This window comes from Palaemon carinicauda, chromosome 44, assembly GCF_036898095.1.
Source record: "Palaemon carinicauda isolate YSFRI2023 chromosome 44, ASM3689809v2, whole genome shotgun sequence".
Classification (NCBI taxonomy): Eukaryota; Metazoa; Arthropoda; class Malacostraca; order Decapoda; family Palaemonidae; genus Palaemon; species Palaemon carinicauda.
The window spans coordinates 52,041,540-52,053,334 of NC_090768.1; positions in this window are offsets into that span (position 1 = coordinate 52,041,540).

An 11,795-nucleotide genomic window follows, 5' to 3' on the forward strand; every position below is an offset into this window, starting at 1 on the left:
GTGCCTTCTACTTCAAACAATATTCCTTTGGTCTGGTGACCTTAGAGACCGTGACATCTCCGTTATATGTCACTACCAGTGACATAAACAATGACATGGCTTCCTGCCCCCCAGGCAGGGAGGTCCTGTTTGGACAAGAGGAACATCTCGAAGTACCCTGATGAAGATAGACTCATCTGGATGCGAAGATCGTGCCGGTCTCTTAGACAGATCGGAAGGTTAAATATTTGTGTAGGAACAATATTTCACTTGCTTGGTGAGCATATTTCAGACAGGATAATTATTATGTATAATATAATAAAGAATAATTAGGGCCATTGAAACACAGTAACAGCAATTTATTTTCATATCTAAAGGCGAAATAAGATGCATATGGTAAATAAAATATCTATCTTATTCAAGAAATTGCAATAAAGTAAAATAAGGTAAATAATTTACAATAAAATTGTTGAATAACAGACATAGATCATGAACTGAAAGATGGTGATGTGGAATCTGAAAGGAAAGAATTTGCCTTTACAGTGAACCCTCGCTACTTCGCGGTTCGACCATCGCGGATTCACCACTTCGCGGATTTTTTTCCATAACCCATATATATACAGTAATATATATATATATATATATATATGTATGCATGTATTTATGTATATATGTAGGTATGTATATGTGTATACATATAATATATATATATATATATATATATATGTACACACACACACACACACACAAATATATATATATATATATACATATATATATAGATGAGCTAAGCACAGTCAGGTTGTTACTTTGTGGAATAAGTGAATGTCAACAGATGTCTTCTTTGTTAAAGGAAAGACGGTTAAAATGTGGCTTGGCTTGGCTTTTAGGCACTCAAAAATGTTCGTTAAAAGTTAGCGTCACCAAAATCTCTCTCTATTGGTTCTTTTAAGACTTTCGGGTCAGCACAGCCAATCATCGATCAGGCCATAGAAAGGCCAAGCTGGGCGTTTGAACTGCCCATAGTTTTTTGTCAGTTAGAGTTGGGAGGCGTGAGTGGTTAGACCTACACGTCCAGGTCACGGGTGCCAGAATGAGTGCCAACCAGTACCATTTCTCTGAGGGCTCTTTTGATTAGTAAAGTAACGTAATGATAATTAAGGGTCGCCCTTGTAGCTTAAATAGAATATAGCAGCTGTGGAAAATTAACAATTCGACTATCATTTGTGCATGATCCTACCCTCTCTCATAATAGTGTTAGCCATCAAATATATTCCTCTATCTTTGTTTCCCCAAGACGTGAAGTTGAACCCCCCTTAATACGACCTAAATCGGGTCATATTAAATGGTGTCAGGTGTTGTGGGGTGATTAACAAATTAGCGTCTGTGCTAAGTGATTTTAGCCGACGTGAGATTTTTGAAAAAGTGGAAACAAAAGAGACTAGTGACAATGGTTAACACGAGAAGTTCGACGTCGAGTGGAGGTGACGAAGACGGAGAGAGAGAGGGGTGAAATGAAGTGTAGCTCATGTATGCCCGGTACTCGGTGAACGTTTCTCAACGCACATGATAGGAGATACACAACCATAGAGGCAGCCCGACACTCAACCGACATCGACAACCTACCAAGGATGAGGTGTTTTTAGAAGAGAACCTCGAGAGGCAGAGGTCTGAGAGGTACGATGTGGCGACTGGCGGTTGTTGGAACTGAGGGGTGGTGCTAACAGATGGCCACCTACGGCCTTTATGGCCCTACGATGAACAGCGGTAGTGTTATGGATGTCAGGCCACAAACCACCATCTGAAAGCTGTTTATAAAGAAGACAGCGTCGGCAGAAGAAATCATGTTTCCCCTGTATCAACGAGGGGGAGGGGAAGGCGACGCAGGAAGGGGAAGACAACGCGGGAAGGGGACCAATGGTCCCTCGGGCCGTCCGTCAGACCGCAAGGACTGGGGACGGGAGTGCCAAGGAATGAGCCTGCCATCGTTGCCCCAGAGTGTGGGGGAGGGGAGCTAGACGCTCCCCCAGTGAGCAGTAGGGGATGCCCACCTACCAGCTAGGGTAGTTCGTCTTCTCAGGGAATGCATAAGGAGGAGGAGGGGCGGAGCAGCACCCCTCACCCCCGCTCCCGATCATGGAAGTCGGAATGTTATTCACGTCTTGGAATAGATGTGGAATCATGTGTGTAACGAGGTTGAAGGACCGCTCGTTATGGATGCCCGCAAAACGTAGGAGCGCACGGTGCTTACAACGGCCAGAGCCCACACACGGGCTCAGTGATCCTACGACGAAGAACGGATGTATCAACTCTACGGAAGCTGAAGGAACGACAACGAAAGAAATTAGGTTCAAGTAGACCTGTGGATGGAGCGCATAGAAAACGGGAAGAGCTTGACGACTACGGAGGAAGAGAGAGGGAATGAATGCCCCCGTGACTGAGCCCTGTGAATGAGTGTATGAATGGGGTAGGAGATCAAATTTCCCGGATTCTTTGCGCAGGTGGAAGGGTGTGTTCTTCATTGAAGATGGAACTGGATCTAGCGTTGTTCTTTTTTCCCCTTTGGTAGGGAAAGTCATCTGTGTAATTGATGTAAGACCTTATGCGTGGCATGTGGGTATAGGAAGTTCCCCTAAGGATGGCAAGAGTGTCAGTATTTTTAAGGAATTATGTTTATCAATGTGTTATGTATGTAACTCAATGAGTAACCACAAGCATGTGGTACCAAGGGCCAGAACATGGTCGGTAGTACCTTTTAAGTTTAATGAAGTGCATATGGACGTCCTAGGTCCATTCCCCAAGGGGACAGGTAGTTAAGTGAGTAGGTAAACCCCGTATCCAGGGTTACCCGGGGAAAGGGAAGAGAGGAAGAGGCACAAGTCAATGTTAGTGCCGTACTTCAAGCACGAGAGAGTGCGAGAGTACATGGGTCTTGAGATAATGTCTACCACGAGGTGATTGAGGTCATAAAACTCAGGTCTTTTATGTATGTTCATTTCGAGTGTTTTGTGAAAAGATGAATTAAATTTTGTTTCGTTTTTTTTTTTGGTTTTGTTGTAAGTATATCACGTGTATATCATTTATCATACTGAGAAATTTCTGTTACATTTATGTTATGTTGGAAATAATTCAAATTTCATTATTTTGTGTTGGTACCAATTTTGCTATTACCAATGGTTTTATGTATGGTTTTCCATTGTTTGTGTTATACTGTATTAAAGAATTAAATTTCTCTGTGGAGGTTTTCAGTGCTATTACAGGTAATTATTAATCATGGGTTGAAAATTGAACATCATTACTTATGTTTTTTTTTTTTTTTTTTTTTAGGAGAATTAATATTGCTCGGTTATTGATAAGTATGTTTTTCTTTTTATTATTATTCACTGTTTGAGTTTGCTCTTTATTGCAGTGTCACGGATGGTTAGAAATGGTTTCCTTATAATGGTAAATGTATCAAAGAGTGCTGGGATTGGAAGTTATTCATTTTGATTTCTCTTGATTTTTATCATTTTCTTTAATTTGTGTGTGTGATGATTTGTTGGTCCTTATGGTATTTTATTGCATTTGAAACATTATTATTTTTCTGATTTTGTGATCCAAATTTCGATGACGATGTATTTAAACCTGATTTTGTGTTTCTGTGTGATCTATTGTGGGCGTGATATTCATCTTTGTGTAACTTGCAATTGTAACACGCCAAAAAAGGCCCTTTGATTTGGTTTAGGTATTTAATTTTAATGTTTGCATGCTCCCGAAGAGAGTGGTACTCAGAGGCAACATCTAGTGGAAAAAGAAAGATTGTGTTCAGTGAAAAAAAAAAAGAGAGAGAAAAAAAAATGTTTGAGAAAAAAAATCTGATAAGTGTGAATTTTACGGGACGTAAAAATTTGGGAAGGGAGTGATGAGCTAAGCACAGTCAGGTTGTTACTTTGTGGAATAAGTGAATGTCAACAGATGTCTTCTTTGTTAAAGGAAAGACGGTTAAAATGTGGCTTGGCTTGGCTTTTAGGCACTCGAAAATGTTCGTTAAAAGTTAGCATCACCAAAATCTCTCTCTATTGGTTCTTTTAAGACTTTCGGGTCAGCACAGCCAATCATCGATCAGGCCATAGAAAGGCCAAGCTGGGCGTTTGAACTGCCCATAGTTTTTTGTCAGTTAGAGTTGGGAGGCGTGAGTGGTTAGACCTACACGTCCAGGTCACGGGTGCCAGAATGAGTGCCAACCAGTACCATTTCTCTGAGGGCTCTTTTGATTAGTAAAGTAACGTAATGATAATTAAGGGTCGCCCTTTTAGCTTAAATAGAATATAGCAGCTGTGGAAAATTAACAATTCGACTATCATTTGTGCATGATCCTACCCTCTCTCATAATAGTGTTAGCCATCAAATATATTCCTCTATCTTTGTTTCCCCAAGACGTGAAGTTGAACCCCCCTTAATACGACCTAAATCGGGTCATATATATATATATATATATATATATATATATATATATATATATATATATATATATATATATATATATATATATATATATATATATATCTAAAGTAGGAAGATGTGATGTAGTTCTAAGGGAAAAGTATGGGAAATATGTCTGGGTAATAAGCAAAGCTCTACCTCCAGTTTGTTTCTTCATTATGATCAGAGATAAACGTAAACAAAACATTGGTTGCCATTTTTTATCGTGCTTTTTAGCGTGTTTAGGAAATGCATGATATAAAATCACCTTTAATATTTGTGCCTGTTTTAGTTTAGGGTACTGTAGTACATGCATTAAGTGTTCTGTACATTAAAGGGTAGTTTGTTAACAGTACTACGTACAAGGGAAGGTTTTAAAAGTCTGAATATACATGTTGAATAAATGGGTAAATATGGTGTCACTACTTCGCGGATTTTCACCTATCGCGGCCGCGACTGGAACCTATCTACCGCGATAAACGAGGGTTCACTGTATACACAAGTTCCTGGGGAACGAAAGTCTTTAAGAGTCACAATACACTTCATGTCCAAGAACATGTGGCACACGTGTTAGAATCTATGACACTTCACCTTGAGGAAGAACAGTCTTTTGTGACACTAAGTGTCACCTGAAATCACTATGTATCGCACTAGGGTCAACACAGGCACCCGTTGAGTTAGAATCCCGAAATAACTCGCTGTTCTACGCAGCACTAAGCAGCTGGTTTCAATACGCTACCTGCTGCTACCACGAATCTTTTAACTTCGTGCACGTGTTTCGCATAATGTTTAAGCAAAATGGAGCACCTTATCTAGGGACCAGGTGATGGGTCTCGGTGGAGGAGCAGGACGGAGTCTAGCACATGCCTTCGGAAGTTTGTTAAAGATTTCGTTGGACAAATCTATTTGGAAGGCGTACAGTAATTGTCTTGTCAAGGCCGATTTACAAGTGGAAATCGTGTTGGCCACCAAGCCTTGTCCTTGAAGGTGAATAAAGAAGGACATACAAAAATCTATGGAGATTTCCGTAGGGTTTTTTGCCTTGACAAAGGATACCCACTTCTTCCAGGATGATTCATATTGCCTTCTGGTAGACTTTGTTTTGTATTCCTCTAGGAAGTCTAAACTTTTCTTCGAGATTCCAAACCTTTTCTCCACGGCTAGGGAGAGAAAATCATAAGATGAAGGTCTTGGACTTTCTTTGACGAATCGAAGACAGTCGACTTCTGCACCTGCTGGGAGAGAACTGGGCCCGGCAGAGGGATCCGCTTGGGTTGTAGCTCCAGGATTTGGGGAAACCAGTTGCTTCAGGGCCACTTGGGAGCCACTAGGGCTGCTGTTCCCTTGAAGGTTCTCAGTTTGGAGAGGACTTTCAGCAGAAGATTGGGTGGAGGGAACAGGTAAATCTTGCCAAACTATGCAGTGACGCTACTAGAATTGGAATGAAGAGGACGGACGTGACGTCAGTCAAGATGGCGGACAGCTATGGCTGCCGTTTGTTTACGTCGCGAGGTACAGTAACAGTAACGCAGGAGGATAACTTTGCAACGGCTCCTCTTATAACTTGCCACCTTCCCCCTCGAAGCGTAAACGCTATGTGGGGTGCAGATAGCCATGTGGCGTGTCAAGCATACGTCCCCCTGTTGATATACGATATCCTAAAGGGAAACCTTTAGGTTACTCGCGCCAGAAGTTAGAATTCTGTGAAACCTTTGGTTTAATTCTCTGGGAATATCGACTGTAGTCATATATACCCTCAGGAAGCTACTGAAGGAACCTTCCATTAGGACGTTATGGCTTGAGCCCAAAAATACATATTTATTATATATTTAAATAAGACATTGAAATAGACTTCATGTGAAAATAGGCTTACATACAGAGATGATATCCAAAATACTATAGAAAATAATCAAATTTTATTTCTTTAATATGTTTGGCATAAATATTTTGTTCCCAAAATCTTACATGTTCGTACAATAAAATAGCTCTCAACTAATTATTATTAGTTCATGAGTGGCCTTTAAGCCTTTAGGCAGTAATACCTCTCGTTACGAGTAATTGGAATATAACAAATCGGTATTACGGACATGAAAATTTATATCGGTGTATGAGCAACGATACGAACATGAAAATTTATATCGGTGTATGAGCAACGATACGAACATGAAAATTTATATCGGTGTATGAGCAACGAGTAAAAATTTCCCCGCACGTGCAAGTACCAATAAAATCAGTCAAGTGGTGCCCCTTCAGTGTTCATTTCGTGATCATGGAATTACTACTCCATTTTAAAGATAAGGCAAAAGCAGCTCATCTCTGTATAGGTTACTTGTCAAAATTGAATGCAAGTGTAAAAAACTAGACGACCAAGTGTCCAAAAAGCATAAATTGAGTGATTCGGTTAGTGATAGCGAACACTGTTCACGAGTGAACTCTTGATATTTTAACCGAAGTTCCTCATGGAGGGATATTCTCACTCCAAGCAATAACACCCTCCTCCTCCTCTCGTCTCTCCTATGCCAGCCACAACTCTCCTCAAACGTAAAGTCAGTTATTTCCATTTGTTATTTATATTAATTTCTGATGCTAGACGTCATAATTCCTTCTTCAAATAAAATTACAAACTTTTAAAAACAAGTGTACAATGTATGTGGATTCATGAAAGTGTGGAAGGCGTCAAATTAATTCCCTTTGTTTCTTACAGGAAAAATTATATTGGCTTACGAGTATTTTGGGTTGCGAGCTGGTTCCTCGAACAGATTATTCTTGTATGCCGAGGCAACGCTGTACAGTAGTTCAATTACTACTAACATTTCTTGTAGTAGGCAGACTAGACTCAAGTGAGTGGCTGCTACCATTATTACTATTTTCCTAGTTGGAAAAGCAGGATGCTAAAACCTCAAGATTTCTAACAGAGAAAAATAGCCTAGTGATGAAAGTAAATAAACAAACTACAAGTGAAGTAATAAACAATTGAAATAAAACACTTTAAGAATAGTAACATTAAAATAATCTTTCATATATAAACTAAAAAAAAGAGATGCCAGAATGTTTAACATAAAAACAATCGCTGCAATTTACCATTCCACAACTTGCTCACAGCTGAAGTTGCACCGATTCAATTACCTGATCAGGATCATTCCACAACTTGGTCAGCTGAAGTTCCACTGATTCAATTACCTGATTAAGAAGACCATTCCCTGCTTGGTCAGCTGAACTTCCACCGATTCAATTACCTGATCAAGTTCATTCCACAACTTGGTCAGCTGAAGTTCCACTGATTCAATTACCTGATTATGATCATTCCACTGTCCACTGCTTGGTCAGCTGAAGTTCCACCGATTCAATTACCTGATTAAGACCATTCCCTGCTTGGTCAGCTGAAGTTCCACCGATTCAATTACCTGATTAAGAAGACCATTCCCTGCTTGGTCAGCTGAAGTTCCACCGATTCAATTACCTGATTAAGAAGACCATTCCCTGCTTGGTCAGCTGAAGTTCCACCGATTCAATTACCTGATCAAGTTCATTTCACAACTTCGTCAGCTGAAGTTGCACTGACTCAATTACCTGATTAAGACCATTCCCTGCTTGGTCTGCTGAAGTTCCACTGATTCAATTACCTGATTAAGACCATTCCCTGCCTGGTCAGCTGAAGTACTAGCGATTCAATTGCCCGATTAAGATGATCATTCCACAACTTGGTTACAGCTGGAATAAAACTTCTAGAATACTGTGTAGGTGAGTCTTATGACGAAGGCACAACTATTAGAAATAACTGCATACTCAATACTACGAACACAATGATACTGTAAAGAGGATCTGAATGCAAAGACTGGTTAGAATTATGAAAAGTCTTATGCAAAACGGACCAACTGAACAACAGTGTCAGGGATTAACCCTTTTACCCCCAGGCTCTTTGGAAATTTCCAACCCTTAACCCCCAATGGGTTATTTTTTCCCCAGCACATTTTGCAGTATATTTTTTTTAAATTGCTCTAACATCCTTAATTTTTGTCATAGAGAGGTCAGGTTGGTCTCATTCTCTTGGAAAATGCCTGAATTTTCTCAAAAAATTATCAAAAAAAGATATTTTAATTATAAAATAAATTTTTGAATATACTTACCCGGTGAATATATAGCTGCAACTCTGTTGCTCGACAGACAAAAAACTGTACAAAAAAACTCGCCAGCGATCGCTATACAGGTTGCGGGTGTGCCCATCAGCGCCAGCTGTCGGCCAGATACCAAGCTCCATGTAAACAAAGACTCAATTTTCTCCTCGTCCCACTGTGTCTCTATTGGGGAGGAAGGGAGGGTCCTTTAATTTATATATTCACCGGGTAAGTATATTCAAAAATTTATTTTATAATTAAAATATCATTTTTAAATATTTAACTTAGCCGGTGAATATATAGCTGATTCACACCCAGGATGGTGGGTAGAGACCAGTAAAATATGTTTACATTTTATGAGCTAAGAGTTTTTATTTCATTTTAGAAGTTATCAAAATAACAAAAACAAAATAAATAGGTACCTGGTAAGGAAGTCGACTTGTACGATTACTCTGCCTTATAAGTACGTCTTCCTTACGGAGCCTCGCGATCCTCTTAGGATGCTGATAGACCCCTAGGAGCTGAAGTATCAAGGGCTGCAACCCATACAACAGGACCTCCTCAAACCCCTAATCCGGGCGCTCTCAAGAAATGACTTTGACCACCCGCCAAATCAACCAGGATGCGAAAGGCTTCTTAGCCTTCCGGACAACCCATAAAAACAACATTAAAAACATTTCAAGAGACAGATTAAAAGGATATGGAATTAGGGAATTGTAGTGGTTGAGCCCTCACCCACTACTGCACTCGCTGCTACGAATGGTCCCAGTGTGTAGCAGTTCTCGTAAAGAGACTGGACATCCTTTAGATAAAAAGACGCGAACACTGACTTTTGCTTAAAGGCCACGGAAGTTGCTACAGCTCTAACTTCGTGCGTCTTCACCTTAAGCAAAGCTTGGTCTTCCTCACTCAGATGTGAATGAGCTTCTCGTATTAACAATCTGATAAAGTATGATAAAGCATTCTTTGACATAGGCAAAGATGGTTTCTTAACTGAACACCATAAAGCTTCAGATTGGCCTCGTAAAGGTTTGGTACGATTTAAATAGAACTTAAGAGCTCTAACAGGGCATAAGACTCTTTCTAGTTCATTGCCTACGATCTCCGATAAGCTGGGAATATCGAAAGATTTAGGCCAAGGCCGAGAAGGCAGCTCATTTTTGGCTAGAAAACCAAGTTGCAGCGAACAGGTGGCTTTTTCTGACGAAAATCCGATGTTCTTGCTGAAGGCATGAATCTCACTGACTCTTTTAGCCGAGGGTAAGCATACCAGGAAAAGAGTCTTTAGAGTGAGATCTTTCAGGGAGGCTGATTGTAACGGCTCAAACCTGTCTGACATGAGGAATCTTAGCACCACGTCTAAATTCCATCCAGGGGTAGCCAAACGACACTCCTTGGTGGTCTCAAAAGACTTAAGGTCTTGAAGATCTTTATTATTGGAAAGATCTAAGCCTCTATGCCGGAAGACTGATGCCAACATGCTTCTGTAGCCCTTGATAGTGGGAGCTGAAAGGGATCGTCCTTTTCTCAGGTATAAGAGAAAATCAGCTATTTGAGCTACAGAGGTACTGGTCGAGGATACAGAAACTGACTTGCACCAGTCTCGGAAGACTTCCCACTTCGACTGGTAGACTCTAATGGTGGACGCTCTCCTTGCTCTAGCAATCGCACTGGCTGCCTCCTTCGAAAAGCCTCTAGCTCTAGAGAGTCTTTCGATAGTCTGAAGGCAGTCAGACGAAGAGCGAGGAGGCTTTGGTGTACCTTCTTTACGTGAGGCTGACGTAGAAGGTCCACCCTTAGAGGAAGACTTCTGGGAACGTCTACTAGCCATCGAAGTACCTCGGTGAACCATTCTCTCGCGGGCCAGAGGGGAGCAACTAACGTCAACCTTGTCCCTTCGTGAGAGGCGAACTTCTGCAGTACCTTGTTGACAATCTTGAACGGTGGGAATGCGTAGAGATCCAGATGTGACCAATCTAGGAGGAAGGCATCTATATGTATTGCTGCTGGGTCTGGGACTGGGGTGCACTAGATTGGAAGCCTCTTGGTCAGCGAGGTTGCAAAGAGATCTATGGTTGGTTGGCCCCAAGTGGCCCAAAGTCTCTTGCACACATCCTTGTGGAGGGTCCATTCTGTTGGAATTACTTGCCCTTTCCGACTGAGACAATCTGCTATGACATTCAAGTTGCCTTGGATGAACCTCGTTACTAGGGAGATGTCTTGACCTTTTGACCAGATGAGCAGGTCCCTTGCGATCTCGTACAACGTCAGTGAGTGGGTACCTCCTTGTTTGGAGATGTACGCCAAGGCCGTGGTGTTGTCCGAGTTTACTTCCACCACTTTGCCTCGAAGGAGATACTCGAAGCTTTTCAAGGCCAGATGAACTGCCACAGCTTCTTGCAGTTGATATGCATGCTCCTCTGACTCGAGTTCCACAGACATGAGCATTCCCGACCGTCCAGTGTCGCGCCCCAGCCCAAGTCCAATGCGTCCGAGAAGAGTGTATGAGCAACAATACGAACATGAAAATTTATATCGGTGTATGAGCAACGAGTAAAAATTTCCCCGCACGTGCAAGTACTGTACTAATATAATCAGTCAAGTGGTGCCCCTTCAGTGTTCATTTCGTGATCATGGAATTACTACTCCATTTTAAAGATAAGGCAAATGCAGTTCATCTCTATATAGGTTACTTGTCAAAATTGAATGCAAGTGTAAAAAACTAGACGACCAAGCGTCCAAAAAGCATAAATTGAGTGATTCGGTTAGCGATAGCGAACACTGTTCACGAATGAACTCCCGATATTTTACCCGAAGTTCCTCATGGAGGGATATTCTCACCCCAAGCAATAACACCCTCCTCCTCCTCTCTTTTCTCTTCTATGCCAGCCACAACTCTCCTCAAATGTAAAGTTAGAGTTATTTCTATTTATTTAGAATTATGTATATTAATTTCTGATGCTAAGCGTCATAATTCCTTCTTCAAATAAAATTACAAACTTTTAAAAACAAGTGTACAATGTATGTGAATTCATAAAAGTGTGGAAGGGATCAAATTAATTCCCTTTGTTTCTTACGGGAAAAATTATATTGACTTACGAGCATTTTGGGTTGCCAGCTGGCTCCTGGAACAGATTATTCTCGTATGCCGAGGCAACGCTGTACAGTAGTTCAATTACTACTAACATTTCTTGTAGTAGGCAGACTAGACTCAAGTGAGTGGCTGCTACCATTATTACT